This window comes from Leiobunum rupestre, chromosome 5, assembly GCF_980474605.1.
Source record: "Leiobunum rupestre chromosome 5, qqLeiRupe1.1.hap1, whole genome shotgun sequence".
NCBI classification, from domain to species: domain Eukaryota; kingdom Metazoa; phylum Arthropoda; class Arachnida; order Opiliones; family Sclerosomatidae; genus Leiobunum; species Leiobunum rupestre.
Window position 1 is genome coordinate 66,920,359 of NC_143388.1, and position 21,351 is coordinate 66,941,709.

Consider the following 21,351-nt stretch of genomic DNA (forward strand, 5'->3'; position numbering starts at 1 on the left):
CGGGGAGTCGGGGTCTGGCTGTTGTAACCCATCACGGGTGGTGGCGCACTGGGAGATGTTAGCTCCGTCCAAATGGTCCTATCTCCACCTCCGACTTCGGTTCAGTGTGGGCTAGTAACTGGTCATCGGCCCAGGCTAACGGAGAGGGGCCGGGCAAACTGTCCGCTTCGGCGGATTGGGTTGCCTGCTGTGGGGCTGCGGGCCTCCGTATGAGGGCACGGCAGACCCATCTCCCGGCCTTTTGGAGTTCCACTGGGATATCCGGTGCCAGCTGTGCCGGGTTATGCGGTCTGCTGTGTGCCCGCCGTTCCCCTTTAGGTGCTCTTTCCAAAGGGATTGGCTCCCTACCTTTCTAGGTGAGAGAAAGGTATGTCCCGACGGTGAATGATAATTTCAGTCTCATTCACCGTAAGGACACACAGCACCTCACCCCTGGCTCCCCCATTCATCCTTATCGTTCACCAGCTGCTTTCCCCCGTTTCTTTCCCCATTCACTGGATCCCTATCGTTCACCAGCTGCTTTCCCCCGTTGCTATCCCCATTCACTGGATACTTCTCGTTCACCAGCTCCTTTACCCCCTGGCTACCCCATTCATTCTTCTCGTTCACCAGCTGCTTTCCCCCATTGCTACCCCCATTCACTGGATACTTCTCGTTCACCAGCTGCTTTCCCCCGTTGATATCCCCATTGTCTCATTCACTGGAAGGACATAAAGCTCTTTTCCCCCATTCACTGGTTCCGTCCCTCTTCCATTCACTGGCTACTTTCCCCCTTTCCACCCTCCCCCAATTGTAATCGCTTCTAATATCAAGAATAGTATCAATAATAACAAGTTATTTCCATTTAAATTTTTTATTTTAGAACTCTGTTTACATGATTACGTAAAATTGGTTCTACGACTAATCCGATATTATATAGAATCCGTTTAAATCGTAATTTATCTATATAATTGTAATTAATTCGATCTTCGTAAGGGATATATACAATTTCATTTAAAGGGTTGAAACGAACTACCTTCTGCAAATGCAGCTTGTATAAATAATTTAATTAAAAGTTCTTCCTCACCATGTCTGACCGGAATAGAGATGAAATCGTCCTCCTCCAATGCCGCTGACCTTGGTGGGGCCGGAATCTCCCATTCTTGCGATATGTACTTTTTTCCGATGGTGAATTATCCCTCGACGGACAGCTTGGAAAGAATCTGGCATGTTCCCATTCTGGTACGTCTCCTGATTCCCAGTGTTCTAAGATTACATGGCACTTGTAACATCGTACTTAATCGCCCCGTTGAATATAGTAGAATACGGCCTCCGCTAGTTTTTCTTTGGAAACATGTGGATTTTTCCAGTGACGAAACGTTTCAAGTCGATACGCTTCGATTTCCATAGCTGATCTAGATACAATATTTTTATATAGTTTCAAATGATACATTCACTAAGCCTACTAAAACTAATTTTATCAATATGGTTAAATTTCTACGCTAAAATTCTCAATATAAACGCTTTTTTTCAATATGCAAATTGTTTTAAATATGTCTAATAATATAGTCTATTACATAGAAAAAATAGTTACTTACTTTACGGTTGTAAATCCGTTGTCGAGCTGTTAAAAAGACGGAGCGATCCGACAGCAGGTCTTTACTCGTCAATGCTCCGAAGAGAAATCACGCGTGGGGGAATAATCAGTTCCTCGGCCGTATTCTGCAGACTTTCCTAGGAAAGTTGGGATACGCCTTCTTTCTTTCAACTTTCTTCTGCGGTTTTCATTGGGCGCGACGTCACCAGTGAAGAGGGACCGTACATTTGCGACCCCTTTGTTCTGATTGGTTCTTGTTACGTTATGCAATGACGCCACACGAGAGTGATGTTTATTCTGCCATCTGTGCGAGCCCAATTGAGCTAGATCAGTTCTGTTCAGTACAGCACGTGTTTTGCTACCTAGGTTCGACTTATTTTTAGCCCTATGAATTATATCGCCATCTAATACTGTTTTGGTGTAATAAATGCGCCAATTTTGAATTGTACATTAATCATGTGGCGCTGACTGTTCTTTTTGATTTACTTTGAAAATAACTATTACTTAGAATTAATATGTATTTATTAATTATTTTATAAATAAAATTAAAATAAATTTGCATTGTTATAATTAAAATAGGAACAAATAATATTTGTAGGGATAGCGTTCATGCACAATGTCTGAGAAACAAGTCACTTGTTAATTTGCTTTTCACGAGTTAACAAATAAATTTTATTTCCATAAAAGTTTCTTTATTTATGTAAAATAGCATATATTTAACACTTAAAATAGGCCATTTATTTTGAAATACAATGGCAAGTAGTAAAAGTTCCAGGTGGACTGAAGATGAAAAGGAGGCATTGATGTCAGCCATGGAGACCCAGGTTTATGAAGAGATTCGACTTCATAAAGGAGGGTCTCTTACTCAAGCCCAACATAAAAAGTGGGAAAGTATAACCGCAATGGTAAATTCTGCTGGGGATAACAACAGAAGCTCCGCTGATGTTCGTAAGAAGTGGAGCGTCCTAAAAAGTGAAGCCCGGAAAGCCGCAGCTAAGGTTTCAGTTTTCATAAAGAAAACAGGGGGTGGATCCGGCACAGACGCTCCACAAATGACGCCCACTGAAGAGAGAGTAAAAGCACTATTACCATCAGTTACCTACGCAGGAATAACTGGTGGTATAGATACCTCCCTACCTCGTTCAAGGTAAATTAAATAACTTTTCAAGAATAAAGCCAGTAACGTAGTTCAAATAGAGGGCATGTGTTCAAAGGGGGCCAATGTCCAGGGTAGTGCAAAAATTGTAATATAAAACCTCGTAATTGCATAGGGAAAACGTTAATTTAAGGGAGATCAATGGGGCACAGACAGTCGAAGCGGGGCAGTTGCACCATTTGCTCCAACCTGCGGGTGCCCATAGAGGGGGTATGTGGTCCCTAAAACATGTTTGCGTATGAAATTGTTTTATTTCACAATAATAAATGTGCTCCCTCCCCCTGAACTAAAATCGTGGCTACACCGCTGACATCAACACAAAGTTTATAGAATTTTATTATAAAACAGTGGACAATCAACGGTGCCTGATGCTGGAAATTCTAGTAATAGTAGTGGTTTTCTTGCAGAGGGTTCTGAATTGACTAGTGGTACATGGTAAGATTTGATATGAAAATAATTTAGCCATCCTATAAAAAATGTCCTGGTTTCAGTGAATCGTCTGAAGGACCAATTCTATCCCTTGGTGATAGTTTTACGTTTTCCGAGTTCATGGAAGATTCTTGGGAAGTTGATCCAGAGGATACTGCAACTAAAATGTAAATATTAGTTATACATATTACTTTAAAAATGTGGTTTGATATATTACGCTCGCTATATAGCTGTGATGATAGTAATATTGACGATCCCATGTACTTGGGTGAAAAGTCTGGAGTGCCTGAAAGGTCAAAGTAAGTATATGTATTTATCTTTACGAGCCTTCGTTGATTATTAATAATCAATAGGGGTGTGCAAATACCTTTTTTCGGAGACCAAATCAAATATAAAATCAAAAATTTTAAAAGTCAAATAATTTGGTCAAAAATATTTGATCAAATATTTCATAGTATTCAAATATCAAATACTAGATCAAATATCAAATAGTTTGGTTTTCAAATAGTGTCAAATAATTTGACTATTTGGTTTTCAAATAGTGTCAAATAATTTGACTATTTGGTTTTCAAATAGTGTCAAATAATTTGACTATTTGGTTTTCAAATTGTGTAAAATAATATGCATATTTGGTTTGCAAATTAATAAATTATTGAAATTATGCCAAAATTTAAGAGAAACGCCCGAAACGTTTTAAAGGTTAAAATAATAAAAAGTAAAATACAAGTTTAAATTCAAATTAGTAAAGTAACTTAACCTCCATTTCATTTATATTTAACAATAAGTCAATTACTCAATGAGACAATGAAAGCTTTTAATCCAGCATTATTAATGCAGGTTTGGCAGTTTAACATAAATTTAAATAATTAATAAATCTAACTAGTAACTAAATAGAAACACGAGAACCACCAATGGTCTAGAGAGTGAGTAGTAAAAACGCGAACAAGTAAAGAGACCAAGAAGTGGGGGAGAAAACTAAGCTTTAATGGGGAAAGTTTTTCGCCTTGAAGGCCTATCGGCCGAAGTACCGCATATTTTTCCCCATTAAAGCTTAGTTTTCTCCCCCACTTCTTGGTCTCTTTACTTGTTCGCGTTTTTACTAGTAACTAAATAGTATTATAGTAGTAAAGAGACCTCAGACCAAGTTTCTTTTACAATGGTCCAGCTTATACTTTTATTTTTGCTTTCATTTTTCCATTTTAAATTTTCCACTTTTCAGCCAATGGCAAACGTGCGCCAGCTTTAAAATTGTTTAGCGGGGAAACCCAGACAACTTCTAGCTGTCAATTGATTATTTGAGCAATTAATCAAATATTTGAAATCAACAAATACTATTTGAAGACCCCAAAGTATTTGATTTTGGAACTATTTGACCAAATACCAAACTATTTGATATTATCAAATACATTTTATAGCTACTTTCAAATATCAAATTATTTGATCAAGAATTCAAATATTTGACAAAAAGTTTTAAGCACTATTTGATTTGGCAAACCGGTTATTTGATTTGGTATTTGGTCCAAATAATTTGATAGTACCAAATATTTTGCACACCCCTAATGAACAAATGATGTTGATAATTTATATTGATAAGTTGTACGACATTTAAGGGAAATCTACGTCACCTCAAACGTGATTTGCAGATTGGAAGTCACTAGGACATATTTATCTTATTATTGATTTCCAGCAATGGTCAATGGCAATTCCAGCGATTGTCGATGTCAATTCCAGCTAATTTCTATGCGATATTCAATTCCATTTCAAGCTATAGATGATGTCATTTCCGGTGATAGTTGATGCCATTTCCAGTGATTTTAAATGTTATCTCCCATTGAATTTAACATAACATAGACCTTCAAATTGAATACAAATATAAATAAGAGTAGGAAATTAGGAGGTAGATTGAGACTTACACCTACTGAAGAAGATTGTTGATCAAATTAATCTAAATTTACATATACTTGAATTCTAAATAACTCAGTTAAACATTGCACAATGTAATAATACATTTGATATTTGAAGGGACACGGCTAACATCTTGCAAAGTGAAAATGATAGTGCACAGTAAGAAAGTCCATTGATTTTTAACTCGTATCCAATTCGTCAAATAGCATTAATATTTTCAGAGACAACATCTTTGAGCCATTTATCACTTCTTTTACTGAGCAGATCACTGGTAAGATTCTAAGCCTTCACAGTCATTGCTTTCATTCACGTTTATTTTATCAAAGGGTATCGTTATGAAACGAGTGTGGCTGGAAGTAGCTCTGAAGCACAGTTTGCCGTTGGTCAAAAAGTGGGCCAGACATCTACTCCCATTTCCAAGGCAGGATAATCTACTGGTAAGGGTTTTAATTAATGGTGGCGACCAAAAATGGCTACTACAGTTACCTGCAATGTCAAGGCGTCTTGGCTATCCGCTACGAGACTAGGACACTCTCCCCAATAGTTTCTGGCTATTTGGCCGTCGTCAGTCGTAGGTAGGTTCAGTTCCACCTCAGAGCATAATGCCATTACGATCTGTAGGTAACCAGAACAGAAAACGCCCACTCCCTTTCAAAGAGAAGGTTACGGCGACATTTGATGAGATTGTCCAAGACGAAAAAGAATTGCTGGTAGGCATTGAAACAATCAGTGCAAACCAGAAAGCGCTACTTCAGGAGTCAAAAAAACAAACTGAAGCAATGGAGAGGCAAGCAACGGCTATGGAGAGGCAAGCAACTGCTTTGGAGAGGCAGATTGATGTCCTCTGGACGCTGTTGGCAGCCGTTACTGGACACGTGGCGCAATCTCAACCTACAAATGAGTAGTCATTATTTTTTTCTGGTAATAGTGCCCGAGGATAGGCCTGAACACGATAGTGTTATAATGGGATACCTCGTTAAAAAAAACGCGCCTTTATTTCTACCTCTTGGGTGGTGTGGAAAAGAAATATCCCTATTGGGCTTGCTAAACTGTTGCAGAAATTAAATATAACATTACCTCAGCTTCTACACACAGGTCAACCAGGCTTTGCCTTAATCTACGCCCCCTCTGAAGATAGTTATTACCCTCTTCGGCAACAGCGATTACTTCTGGAGTCATGTGATGCTCATCAGCAATCCTACGAATTGCAACCTCAAGTTGACCTGTAAGTATGGAAATTTGTAGAAATAATAATAATGTTACCATTTGTTTAAAATCTTGCTACCTGGAGGAACAGGAATTGGAACATTACTCTCAAGACAGAAGTTATGTAGCAGACAACAAGCGAAAGTTATTGCTACGACTTTGTCTGGTTGATAACATAGAGCTCCTCCTGTGGTATCAAGACATCTAAACCTTGATTTCAAGATGCCATTGACCCTTTCGATGACATTCCTACCTGTTAAATATTTATATAATTAAATATATATCACGTTTCTACAATTCATAATAGATAGTACAATTGTTCATAAAAAGAAGTATTTTTTAACCTCTCTTATGGCGTTTATTAAATTCCAACTCTTTGGGTGTACTAGGGTTTAGGATTGGAGTTACAAGCCAAGGCTGTAGTCCATATCCCTTATCCCCTAATAAATAACCAGAAGGCATTTCTCCATCTGCAAACCTCTGGTACAGCCCACAGTGACACCAAATAAACGAATCATGAACGCATCCGGGCCAATTGACTACAGCATCCAAAATTCGTGTATCATTATCAGAAACCTACAAAAAAGTGTACAATTATGGTTACAATAAATAGTGATACTCTAAGCTAATTAAAGTACCAATTGAACATTGATCGAGTAGTTGCCTTTACGATCTAAATATTCTTGGCTATTAACCCTCGGTTCCTCCATGTTAATGTGGGTGCAATCTACCGCGCCCAGAATATTGGGTAACTTACACCACCTCAAAAATGAAATCTGAAAATATACAGCAATATATTATATTGTCCATGCATACAAAGTTTATGAAATTTACCTTGGTATTCTCAGTCATTTCATCTCCTAATGGATACGCTATCAAGTATCGTAGCTTTTGAGTTATGGCAGTTGTCACTCGTTCTATCGCCCGACTTACGGATGGCTGGCTCATACCATTTTCGTAATTCGCTGCCACAACTCTTTGAAATGACCCAGAGCCATAAAATAAAAGAGCAGCCAAGATTTCTTGCTCCACAGTAATCACATACTTGTTGATGATTTGTCTTTCTAAAAGAGGCCTCAATTCCTCAATAAGAACACTGACATCGTCCTTCCGCATTCTAAACTGATTGAGAAATTCTCTATCGGGCATTTGAAATGCATCTCGACGTGTTCTTCTATAAATTTCTTCTCTATTTGCAATAGCAGCAGCAGCAGCAACAATTACAGCAGCAGCACCAGAAAACGCCATTTTGAAAAAAAGCAGATGACATAATATAACTTCATAATCGATAGATGGCGATAGAGTTCATAGGGCTAAAAATAAGTGAAACCTAGGTAGCAAAATACGAGCTGTACTGAACAGAACTGATCTAGCTCCATTGAGGTCGCACAGATGGCAGATACAACATCACTATCGCGTGGCGTCATTGCATGACGTAACAAGAACCAATCAGAACAAAAGGGTTGCAAATGTACGGTCCCTCTTCACTGGTGACGTCGCGCCCAATGAAAACCGCAGAAGAAAGTTGAAAAGAAAGAAGGCGTATCCCAACTTTCCTAGGAAAGTCTGCAGAATACCCTCACCTATCTTGTTGAGAATAATTCATCACGTGATCAAAACTACAACTAACCCTCAAATTCTATTGGCTGTCTCTCTCTGAGAGTTTAAACTGCCTCTAAAAATTGACGTCACATATTAACCCACTTGAGTATTTGAAAAAAAACCCTTTGCTACTCGAAGGAGAGTTTTGGAAATACCACGTTGACGATATCAAAATCGAGCGCTCACTTGAAAATGTTTACGGAAAATAATCCTCTTGGAAAATTGAGCGACGTAGACGATTGCTAAAAAATGGGTTAGTGTTATGTTTTTTTCAATAAAGAGTCTTTTTTTACATTTTAAAGTATTTATTAAGAGTGAAAAAAGTTACATAGGAAAAATTGTTTACCATTGTTTTTTCGCGTACAAAAGTTTATATTATTAAATAAAATGGCCGAGTCAAATTTCAATCTTTTTTATCATTACAAGGCCCAAAGCTAACTAAATCTCAGTTTAATTATCTAAGGCAATATTTTTTTCACCAATCTTATTTTGCGTGTACTAAAGATATTTTGTTAATGACGGGTAGAAAACATCTTTCAATGGTTCATTACGGTAACAGCCCAGCAAACACAAACACGTCCTATGGACATCCGATAGACGTCACACTCGGATCTTGCCTTCATCCGTAGGACATCCCAAAATCCGGGGTTGACGTCGGTTGGACGTCCAAATGTCCGGTTTGTCTATAGCCGTAGTAGGTCCCGGAGACGAGTTTTCGGACGTCCAACGGCGATTACGGCGGTCGTCCCCTGGATGTCTTTCTATAAAACCTAGGGGTCTTTGGGCCTTTAATTTGGTTCAATCATGGCTCAATAGGGATGAAACTAGGCAGTTCATTGGATATCGTATTCTGAACAAATAATTTAAAAAGCCAAACTTGATATTAAAATTTTATTCAAAACATTAAAATACAAGATAATGGAAAAATCCAGCAACAAGTGTACAATTTGATTGTAATAACACGAACTCTGCAAGTACTAGCAGTTAACATATAAATTACAAAACTTATATAGTTATTTAATTTTTATATAACAAAATAAATTTCGAACTAAACTTTTAAAAAATTAAATAACCTTCCTTATACAAATGTAAAAAAAAAAATAAAATTAATTTTTAAATCAGAAGCAAAATAAAACTAGGCCATTTAATACTTTTCCTTAAAAAAATTAAGACTATCGAATGAAAAATGTACTCTAGAAATTACTGTTTCTCGAAGCTTAATTTTAATATCTATCCAAATCTTACCTTTGGAATTACAATTTAACTATATAAATTATCACAATATAAAATAAAGCTTTAGGCGAACCACTCAGTGAGAGTAATGAATAATAAACTTAAAAAGTTAAATTGAAACATGTACAGGTCCAAAATGAAATTTAAAAACAGCAAACCTTCCCTAACATTCGGAGAATTCAACGCAAATCTTATTTTGGAATTCCAAATCCAATATATAAAATATAACAAAATGAAATAAAAGCTTTAGGCGAACCGTTCAGTGAGAGTAGTGAATAATAAACTTATTAAAGTTAAATTGAAACATGTACAGGTCCAAAATGAATAGACTTTGATCAAACATATTTCCTTCCTACCTTTGTAAAAGACACATTAAAAAATCGAGTTAAAATCATTAAAAAAATCAAACAGTTTTTTAATAAAATACTTACTCTTATGATATATTATCAGCAATACTAGAGATTACTATGTTATGATCTTTAACGTTTGTGTAGAACGTATTATGGACTTTATGGTGACCGATTCCAAACTATCGAGTAATGGCGTCGTACAAAAGAAACTACAAACTGGGCTAACAGATATTTTCAAAGGACCTTAGCTCGGCCAACTTAGATCAGTTTTTTCGCAGTAATTGGCTGTGATTGTAGAAACAATTCATCAAATGAAAATAATGGAAATAAAAATTAAGAAAATAATAATATAAAAAATATAAAAATTAAGAACAGATAAAATTAATTAAATAATTAGGTAGTTTTGATTTAACACGTAATTTCATTAATTCACGTTAAATAAACTCGTAAATTTAAATAATAATATTCTTAATAAAATTAATATTTTGTGGTTCATTAATCATTATCAGCTCAAATACAAATACAGGTGAAAAAATTAAAATTAATTGCTGATAAACGCACCTCTAGATAGCATTGATGGACGAAACATTTCGGACGAATAGTGGAGATCCATGCGACGTCGATTGGGCTGAATATAGGATGTCGCAAAATTGGTTCTACGAGGACTAAAATGGGACGTCCGTTATTCGTCCCGTAGGACGAATTTTGAACGGGACCAAGCTGGGCTCTATGGACCATGCTGGGACGTCCCAGGGACGATTTGTGTTTGCTGGGAGATTTCAATGACTTTTAGAAAGTACTTTAAATAGAACGTGCGAGAATAATGCAAGAATATATTTCTACCAATGTTTTGTTTTCATGCTAGATTGCGTAAACCACCCCGTTGTCCTAACTATTATACCAATACTTCCTGATTCTATTTGCATTTTTTTTGTTTTTGGATGATTTAATTTATTCGAAAGTAAATGGTTAGGCGCTCGTAGAAGCGCGCGCATGTTTTCAAGAGAGGTCGAGTCTTATCTCTAAAAGATACCAGATGGCGTGGGAATATATTGTTTTATCCTCTGGAATCGGATTTTTTCCAGTCAGTCACCATACCTCTCTCTCTAGCTAATGGAATCGCCAAATTCGATGTGATGATTTTTCTTGCATGATTTGCGAAAGATAAAAATATCTTGTGGTTGTTTTTTTTTCCCAATTTTTGGAAAACTTTTGGGTAGTACGTTTTTGTACTCTGTCCTTTAGATCTATGCAAAATATACAATACGCAATATTCGCCGCAAACGTTACTAGTTAGTCCTTGCAATCGTCTTTTACTAAATGTCCACGTCTTACACATTGAATTTAAATATTTTCTGATTGAGGGTAAAAACGGGGGAAGCCCCATTGAATCAAAGTAAAATCCTCGTTTTCGGCCATCGACGTAGACGCAAATCCAATGAGAACCTGTTTCGCCCCTTTTATCAAAATGAATGATAAGCGATTGTGGATATTTCGCGACGGGTTTTAAATTGTCGGTAGAAAAAACGCCTAAAAAGTTCGGTGTTTTATACAGTGCCTGAGATAAGTCAAAGTTTGTCGTAGTCATTTTAATAGTCTCGAATAATGTTCCTATTTTTATCTATATGTAAACAAGATTGAAATTCGGCGTACAAGATAACGACCGTAGAATCTTTTAAAGGGGTACCAAACTTTAAATCTAAACGTAGTTGCCCTCTCTTTACGGGGTTCCAAAACGTGACGGCAGTGGCCGAATTGTCAGGGGTTAAATCAAAAGCATATAAGGCAAAGCCTAGATGAAAGTGAGCTAACGCGATGTGGTTTCCCTCGTCTTTGTAGTGTATCCCAGTTCCCGAGAATAGCGAATGATAGGCTAGCGTAAATTGTTTACTATTAAAATTAGGGGTCAACGCTTTCGAAGGGATTTGTTCGTTATCGACGTATAGAGCCAAATAATGTAGGTCGAAATTTTCAAAATTATAAGGATTAGACTTAACAGAACCCTTATACGCTTTGTTGGTGGCTAAACCAAAAATGACTCTGTTGGGCATTGGACCTAAGAATATATTGTCAAAACTATCGTTTTGAATCGAACTAGCCAATGTTTTAGCTTTAATTTCGATACGAGTAAAGGGATATATGGCATTGCTACGTAATAATCCTTGCTGATGGGCTAATAAAATTTTAGGCATAATTTTAACTTTATGTACAATTAGAGCTGCGTCTATAAATTCGACTTTATACGCGTCGACAGTGTCGCTAAAAAGGGTAAAATTATCGCTTTTTCTAGTTAGTGAAACCTTAAGTTGTACGCCATTAATTAAATATTTGTTGAAATTAAAAATTTCACAAAAAATGTTCCCGTAAAGTTCAATTTCTTTCTAATCCGCGGCTAGGGTTTGACGCTTGGTGAATCCGTCGTTCGTCAGGAGCTCCATACTTCCGGACGTGTCATTGTACCATCCATTTGTCACTAGGTGAGTGTTTTTCGCATCGTTCCCAAAATTGAGCAAGGTTTCGATATACGCCCGATAAGGGTAATACGCGGCCGATGGTGAAACCGTCGTATCATTGAGTTTCACTGTGCATTGTATGAATGGCGAATGCAGAGAATTGTTCACGAGCGAAACGTTAGACCCGGCATCCAAGTTGTCACCGTTGGTCTTGACGATTTTGACTTCACAATATATCATTGTCATGGCCAAATCTGTTTAAGAGTCTCCCGTACCAGGTACCAAGAATTCGACGATAGAACTGTTGTCGATAGATGAAATTGGCTTACACCATACCGTTTGACCTTTTTCAACGCTGAGTTGAGTCGGTAGTTCGTTGAAAATATTTAATTCGCTTTTAAGTACTTCCATTTTAGATAGCAAAAATATCGCGAACCATATGCGTGAACTTGCGGCGTTTAACTAAACTCTTTTTCTTAGCGCGAGGCTTCTTCAATGCTTTCTTAGTAGTTTTTCTTCTCTTGTGACGACCCGAACCTTCTTGCGCAGCCATTTCGTCCACAGTTTATGTCATACGTTTATTGGCTGACATTTTTAAGTCCTGATCTTGCAAGACGTCTCCGAGTACTTTCTTTCCTATAGAAAGAGCCCTTTTCCCACGTATTTGGCAGACTGTTTTAGGAATGGGAATACGAACCTAGCTAGCCCTGAAAAAAGGTACCAATTCCGTGTCCTTTTTGTCCCGCAAACCCAGATAAATAAGGTAAATCTACTCCTCCCCCCGCCTGATTTAAATAATATTGCATGTAGGGACAATTTCTATCAGCGTACTGATAAGCCATTTTTACGGAACTCGTCGTAAATGTACTTTACACGTGACTGTACCAAACTGAAATGGCACGAATTCACCTAAACTAGTTCTTATAATAATGTCGATACTGTCAAGATAATTTCTACTCAGTTTAAGGTAATGCGGAGAATCGAAAGTTTTTGAAACGGTTGATCCATGGGGCGCGTTTTGGTCTACAACAATTGTTCGTAAAAGGGGGAGCTAATGTATCCCCCACCATTTCATTTCCAACCAAATCGGAATAAACGAACATAAGATCAGGGACGAATAAGTTTAATTGCATAGGGGTACCTGATCTGATTGCTAGCGTGGGTGAAATATTAGTAAAATTATCTCTAAATCCTAAAATTTTCCTCAACTCCGACGTTAACTCGAGTTTGCAATAATGCTTACTATAGGAAGTGTATTGTACGTGTCCACTTTCTAAACTATATTCAAATTTTCCCAATGAATCATTATCGAACTCTGAATTAGCATTTTCCGGTAAACCAAGGTTCAAACTTTTAATACTTTCATTAAATACAGCCAAAAGTTCATGAGGATTTTTGTAGTAGCCCTGAGGTATCTCGCGGAAGTCGTACGTATATTTGTAATCTACTATGTGGGCTGGAGGGTTCGATAGTAATACCTTACTTTCTATTCCGCATCCCATTGGTTTGCTTACGTTATAAAAAGATAAAGGATAAATAATTTCTGCCAGGGCAATTTCCCAATCCCCGCGTAAACTAATGGATTTAGCCAACGTTGTAGAATACGAGGTTAGAGTATTTTCAAGATGGTTTTTATTCTTATCTCTAGTATTACTAGGAAGAGTTATGTAAATCCCAGACGTCATCTTGATTAACCCAACTATTAAACGATGGAGGATATCTTAGCCAACTAACATACAATTGATTTACTCCGTTTTTTGTCCTCTGTCGTAAAACCTTGTTTAACTTGTACGAACGAGGCGCGCTGACCCTTTGAAGCTCTCTCGAATAGAACGTCCCTTTTATATCGGTTATATCTAGCAAGATCTTTTATTTTATAAACGGCAGGATGTCTTTTAACTATAGCTACGACTTTAAATATTTCTTAGGTATAATAAGCTTCGAATCCCTTTTGAAATATCATTTTAGTTGTATTTATTCTAACCAAATCCCCTACTTGGAATTGCGGTTTCATTTTCAGTTTCTCGGCATAATATTTAGAGTAAATATTATTGTACACACGCAATACGTTAGTTTCCGAAACGTCATTTGGGGTAAAATATCTATACATTTTTGTTTTTAACGTTATATTAAACCTTTCTACGATAGAGGCTTTTATCTCGTCATTTTCGGTACTAAAAAATTTAACTTTATTCTTTTTGAAATATCCTTGTACTTCTTTATTCCTAAATTCCGTGCCCTTGTCCGATTGGAATTTATCCGGAATTCCGTCTTTAAAAACCATTTTTATATTTTCCAAAACCTCTTTCCCAGATTTAGTTTTAAGAGGTAACCCCCACGCTTTTCTACTAAAACAATCTATAATTGTTAAAATATATTTGTATCCGTCATTATCAGCCTCTAACGAACGCATATCGTTAATATCCGCCTGGTATTGTTCCCTTATATTACTAATTGCTATTTTATTTCGTTTAAACTTTTTATATTTAGGCCTATGCATCGTAAAAGCGTCGATTCCTCTTAACCATTTTTTCTACAGTTTCCCTACTAAGGCCGTGAGACTTTACGCACTGGGATAACCTTTCAGCGCCTCCGAAAGACGCCAGATGCTTTGGGTCAAAATATATTTTTTTCTAAAAAAGCTTCTCCCATACTTTCGACTTTCGCGCGCGACTCCTTGTTTGTTTATACGAGTCAGGGGCGTAGGAACCGGGAGGGGCAGGGGGGCAATGCCCCTCCCTAGAATTATGTTGGGAGGGGCAATTAATGTTATTGCCCCCTCCAACATTTTGGTCAGTTGTAATTTTCAAAAGGCTCAAATTATCATTTTATAAGCATATACAGTTTATAGAACGTCAACTGTGTTTAAATTTCAGTCTTTTCCCGCCAATCTACATAGTAGTAACAAGTACACACGCATTTGGAGAAGCTACATCCCATTAGAAATTCAAAACCATTGTCCAGACCACTTTTCGTTTCTCTTTGCCCCCTCCAACTTCTAGAACGTTCCTACGCCCCTGATACGAGTGATGAGAAGAACCTCCCCGTCTGACGCTGAGTGATCTCGGTCGAGGCTACGAGTGGAGTGGGGCTTATCTGTCCTAGGCGCGCGCCCTCTTTGAGGAACCGGATACTCGCGCTTCACATTTGGCTTAACGGGAAAACGACGAGTTTGTTGTCGGGCGCTCGAAGCTAGCGGGACGGGAAAGCCGGGGATCCTCGGTGAAGAGTTAAATTGGGTTAAATTGGAAATAAACGCGAAATATCCGATAGGTTTTGGGTAGGTTTTAGGATTTAAATACGCTTTGGCAATTTTGCTAATATTGGAACCTTTAATAGGTCGATCGTTTATTACGAGATCCCCGTTTTCATCCCACCGTATTCTATCAGGTACAGTTTCCATCTTATCCACCATGTTTTGCGCTTTATGGTAATATATCAAAGGCAAATCATCTATCCAGTCCCTACTTAGCGAGTCGAGCGCGGGAGCAATTTTGATTTCTTTAGGAGCCAAGGCCTGTTAACGTAGATTTATGTGTCTCATTAAAGCTTGTTCGTATAAAATCCATTTCGAGGCGTCGTCTAAATCTTTCATATTTAATATTTGGTTTATCTTTGCGTCTAATTCAGAGACGGTCAGAGCGACGGGGTGCGGGAACGGGTCGGGCTTTAAAACGTCGCTAGGGACGAGAATCATTTTTCTGGAGTGTTTCATTGTTTACTTCCGAATATAGAACCAAGTAGGAATGAAACGACGGGTAGAAAAAACGAGAAAAATCCGCCTCCAGACGGTACTAACAATTTCTTTTTACTTTTCCAAGCTACACGTTTACTAGCTAATTTTCTAAGGGTATTTTTATGACGAGATAACCTGGTTTTTTGGGTATTTGATAGTTTAACGTTACCAATTAAAGTATTATGAATACACTCGGCTATTGCGTCTATGAGGGATTTGTCGGCTTTAGCTAAAATGGCTTTTCGTAGAACGGGTTTGCAACGACCGAGATATTGGAGAGCGTCTCTCTCGATACGTACTCTACGAGACATGATTCATAACTGATTGAGATTGCGAAATGTTAGTTCTATTTATTTGGGGAGATAGACATAGCACGTTTCTCCCGGTAAAATATTAGTTAAGACTTTGATCTTCGGGACACGTTTGAGTTAAATTGAATATTAGATAACCGTGGGGTCTGGAAGTAGCGTCTTCGTAGACGTCTACTACAAATCGCCATTTATCAGGGAACATTTGTCTATCGAGATAAGCCACTTTCTGACGGTCTCGGGGACTTTTCAATAAAATAATATAATGCGAATTCAAGGAAACTGTTCGGCTATCTTTCGATTGATGGAATAAGTTCTGAGTAATAAAAATAACGCTTAGAGAACGGTGATGCGTGCCTTTCACGAATAAATCTCCAATCTTACCTTGACTCTCGCTCATCTGGTCGTCGATAACTAATAATATAGGATCTTTTCCGTCATAATCAGATAAAACCGGCAATCATTCTTTAAAAACTACGTGATGTTTCATTTTCTTGTATAAAGGCTGCCATTCTCCGTTATACCAATGTATTTCTTTGAAACCAGGAACAAACATTTCCTCCTCGTGATTAATTATAGATTCAATTAAATAGCTTTTACCACTCTGACTCTGGCCTGCCGTTACTCAATTAAACGGATGAATAAATTGCATGGTTATCTCCCTTCGAGTACTAACGTACAAATGAAAATGTAAATTAAAATTCAGTTAAATTTATGGGACTCTTCAGCGGAGGAAAAATATAATCGAATAACCTATTTCGTCCCTTACCCCGTATAGGTTTAATATTCACTTTAGAGTCGTAAGACTATATTCACTTTAGAGTCGCAAGACTGAAACCTATATTTATTTTAGAGTGGTGAGACTAGAAGCTTAATTTTTAAAGAGAATTAGTGATTGGCAGCCGCTACGTCCCCTTCCTCGAGACCAATTAGATTCACTTTTTATAGCCGTAGGGTACCGTAGTGAAGTCGTCCAGTAATCGTACCTTGTCTACGACGGGTCTATAGATTTTAGTACGGTCGACGGAAACGACCGTATGGTCGGGAAGCCGTAAAATCTGCCGCGGCTGGGGCACGATTACTGGCTCGTTCGTTTCTCCGTCGACACCTATCAAACTTTTAAGCGTGTCCATATTAACCAAATCTTTAATGCCTTGATTTATACGGAACCCTTTGACCTTCATCTCGTAAAAGACTTTACCGGTCGTAGGGTTCAGTACTTTAAAGGCGTAATTTTTTGCGCCACCTGTAGCCAAATCTTGGATGTACGAGCCTTTTCCGTACTTTTCCAGCTAATCTGTCATTTCTCCGAGATAGTTTCCTGTCTCAATTTCTATCCCATTACGTTCTTTTAGATAAATGCAGCTGTCCGTATCATAATAATACGAAAGCAGGCCTAATCTCCTTAAATAAGAGTATAACTTGATCCTAGCCATTGCGGTCGTATAGGCGGCAATTACTACGTTCGTGTTTGGGTAAAAAAGATCGATATCTTTCAAAAACGCCCACTTGACCACGCAATGCGTTTGACTTAAGGGGATAACCGATTTAACTTCTATGTCGGGGTCTAAGAATAAATCGAAAAAAGTTTTGGGTTCGCTAATAATAGCCGATTGGTCTTTGCGGGGGTTTAAACCAAAACGGCCCCAAAAAGAGTTAAGGCAAAGCTTCACGATGGTACGAAGTCCGGGTTTTTTTATATTGTATAGGATCAAGTTTTACTCCTTCCTTATTGTCGTGAACAGCGAAATAAAAGACGCGAACTTTTCCGACATAAAAACCGGTAAACCTTTTTCCTCTTATTTCAAAACAGAACTGGCCGTTAATTTATTTTTACACGCGCAAAATAACACCTTTTTTAACAGCAACCAAAAACTCACTTTCACGCGCGCGTGCGCTATATAAACATTTGAAAACGAATATAGGTACATGTACACTCTGTTTGAAAAGTCTTCGACAGCTGAAATTTTTGCCCTCTTTTTAATTCTGCTAGAAAACTATAATAGATAGCTCGATGAAACCAATTGCAACTTTTATTTATTTTCCAATATCTTTCGTTATTTATCGGTTTCGTCCGCCAAAAATTAATAGTTTGGCGGGAACCGTCGAAACTCATTTTTGACAACTGTTTAAATATTGGTTCTACGGCACTGACTCACGCGTTTTTGAATTCACAATGGTCGGTTCATATTTAGAAAGTGGAGAAATTATCCCTCTACAACCAACGGTTGAGAAGTTATCGCGTTTCCAAATTGTCATCGAAGTTGCGTTATTTATAATCGCTTGATGAATTTTAGGTGTTTCCTAGTTTCGAGGAAAGTTTGGAAACGCTATAACTTCTCAACCGTTGGTTGTAGAGGGATAATTTTTCCACTTTCTAAATATGAATCGACCATTGTGAATTCAAAAACGCACGAGTCAGTGCCGTAGAACCAATATTTAAAAAGTTGTCAAAAATGAGTTTTGACGGTTCCCGCCAAACTATTAATTTTTGGCGGACGAAACCAATAAATAACGAAAGATATTGGAAAATAAATAAAAGTTGCAATTGGTTTCATCGAACTATCTATTATAGTTTTTTAGCAGAATTAAAAAGAGGGCAAAAATTTCAGCTGTCGAAGACTTTTCAAACAGAGTGTACTATACAAAATTACGATGTGTACAACCGAACATTCCGCCCGCCTTGAAATAACGAATTTCAAATGAGATAGTAAAAGTCCGAAAAGTTACATTTGCATACATAAATAACCCTTAGTAAACAGTTTGAATACAATTAAAATCAGTCTAGTGGTAACTGGCATAATTTAACTACGGGTCTTTTCAGTGATTTGTCAGAGGTTCTGACAGTTACGACGCGAACTTGATTATCTTGTCCTGGATGAAGTTCAGTGATTCTTGCCATTCTCCACTTGGTTGGAGGTAAATCTTCATCTTTGAGCAAGACCAAGTCGCCGACTCGTAGATTCGGTTTTGGTGTAGTCCACTTTGGACGTTGTTGAAGGCGAGAGAGGAATTCATTTCGCCAACGGTTCCAAAAGTGCTGCAGTACTTGTTGGCCCAATTGCCAACGTGACAGGCGGTTGACGTTTTCAGAAGTGAGATCGGGTTCGGGTATTGCGGTGAGCGCATCTCCGATTAGGAAATGTCCAGGTGTCAACGCATTTAAGTCGTTTGGATCCGAGCTTAACGCCGTTAAAGGACGTGAATTTAAGCAAGCTTCGATTTGGCAAAGAAGCGTTTGCATTTCTTCAAAGTTTAGAACCCTGGTGCCAAGAACTCGTTTCAGATGATACTTGACGGACTTGACCCCGGCTTCCCAGAGGCCTCCAAAATGTGGCGCTGCAGGCGGGTTGAAGTGCCAATTAATTCCTTCGTCTGCGAGCCATCGTGACACTTGATCGTTGTTGTTTGTAGAGACTATGAATTTGATGAATGTTTTCATCTCTCGATCGGCTCCTCTAAAGTTGGTTCCACAGTCGCTGTAAATGTCGGCGCATTTTCCTCGTCGAGCAACAAGGCGTTTCAATGCTGCCAGAAATGCTTCGGTGGTCATGTCACTGACAAGTTCAAGATGAATTGATCTTGTGGTAAAGCAAGCGAAGACGGCAATGTATCCCTTAAACCTGAGGTGACTTCGTCCCTTCATTAGTTTAAGGGTAAATGGTCCTGCGTAGTCGACTCCAAACTTCAAAAATGGCCGAGCAGGATTTACTCTCGCTGGTGGTAAATCGCCCATAAGTTGCTTTACAGTGACTGCCTGCTGTCGTACACATGAAACACATCTTCTGATATGGAAACGTATGGCATCACGAAGACCGACGATCCAATAACGTTTCTGTAAGACAGAAGTTAGTAGTTGAGCACCTCCGTGAAAATGTTTTTCGTGCTCGTGTTGTATTAGAAGTTCTGCTAATTTGCTCTGTCTCGGTAACAGTGCCGGATGCCTTTGTTCGTATGGTAAGTTGGAGTGGCAAAGTCTGCCACCAACTCTAAGAATCCCATCTTGATCGATGTACGGACGCATCGAAAGGATTTTACTTTTCCGTGGTAATTCCTTGTTTTGTTTAAGGCAAGCTATCTCTTCGTTAAAACTGTTGCTTTGGACGACCCGAATCCAATGGGATAGCGCCTTTTCGTTCTCTTCCTTCGATAAAGGTCCAGTAATCCTCAATTCTGTCGCATTTCGCGAATTGAAGACAAAACGTAGAATGTAGGCGGTGATATGAATGAGTTTTTTAAGCGCTGAAAATTTGGAAAGGAGCGTGAAATCCATTTGATGATGTGTTACTAAAGAAATAATTCGTCTTTCCTCGGATAAACATTCATTTGGCTCTGAGAGTTCATGTAGTTCTTGCGTTGTTGCGGCGAAAATAAGGCACTGCGGTCCATGCCACCAGAGACCATGATTTCCCAGTTCGCTAGCGGATATTCCTCGAGAAGCGCAATCTGCAGGGTTGCTGTCTCCTGAAATGTGATGCCATTGCGCTCTCGGTAGTTTATCGTGGATTTCTGACACTCGATTGGCTACGAACGTTTTCCAACGTTGCGGTGGAGCTTTCAACCAAGCTAGGACGATTGTTGAGTCCGACCAGCAATGAACATCAGCTATATCCAATCTCAATGACTCCCTGATCAGTTGAATCAGAGAAGCCAAAAGTAATGCACCAGATAATTCCAGTCTCGGAAGTGTGATTTGTTTGAGCGGAGCGACTCTTGTTTTCGCAGCGATCAGTTGTATTTTGATTTGTCCGTTGTTATTCACCGTCTTCAGGTATACGGCAGCTGCGTACGCTTTCTCCGATGCGTCACAAAATCCATGCAGGCTAATGTCTGTAGCATTAGCTTGCGAAATGTGCCGTTGAACCGTAATGTTTTCAATTTCTGGTAAATCGGTTCGAAACGACCTCCATTTAGCTTCAAGTGGTTGGGGAAGTTGCTCATCCCAATTCAATTTTAGCTGCCACATTTCCTGTAACATCAGTTTCGCTCGAACGGTTACTGGTGCCAACAGTCCCAGAGGATCGAATATCCTTGCTGTATCCGAAAGAATCGTACGTTTAGTGATTGAACTTCTTGACGCTGGAGAAGTAACCATAAACGAGAAATTATCAGCCGAAGGAGTCCAATATAGGCCGAGAGTCTTGACTGATTCGTCGTTCTCGATGCATAGTGGCTTTTGTAAATCCTTCATGTTGGCTGGTAGTGTATCCAATAATGCAGCTTCATTCGACGCCCATTTCCTTATTTCAAATCCTGCTTGAGATGTAGCTTGAATGATTTCTGACTGAAGTCTTAAAACGTTCTCAATCGTTTCGTCTCCTGTCATTAGATCGTCCATGTAGAAGTCATTTTGTAAAGCCGAAGATGCCAACGGAAGTGTCTCTTTCACGTCATAGC

The 21,351-nt window shown here is 38.4% G+C and overlaps 1 long non-coding RNA gene across 1 annotated transcript; it reads right to left on the reverse strand.

The window, feature by feature from the left end:
• Window positions 1-2,256: 2,256 nt before the first annotated feature.
• Window positions 2,257-5,070, reverse strand: LOC149945648 (uncharacterized). Its single transcript, XR_016480960.1, has 3 exons — window positions 4,787-5,070; window positions 3,379-3,447; window positions 2,257-3,321 (listed from the first exon to the last, which is right to left on the reverse strand). It is a non-coding gene; the product is annotated as an uncharacterized LOC149945648 (long non-coding RNA).
• Window positions 5,071-21,351: the final 16,281 nt, after the last annotated feature.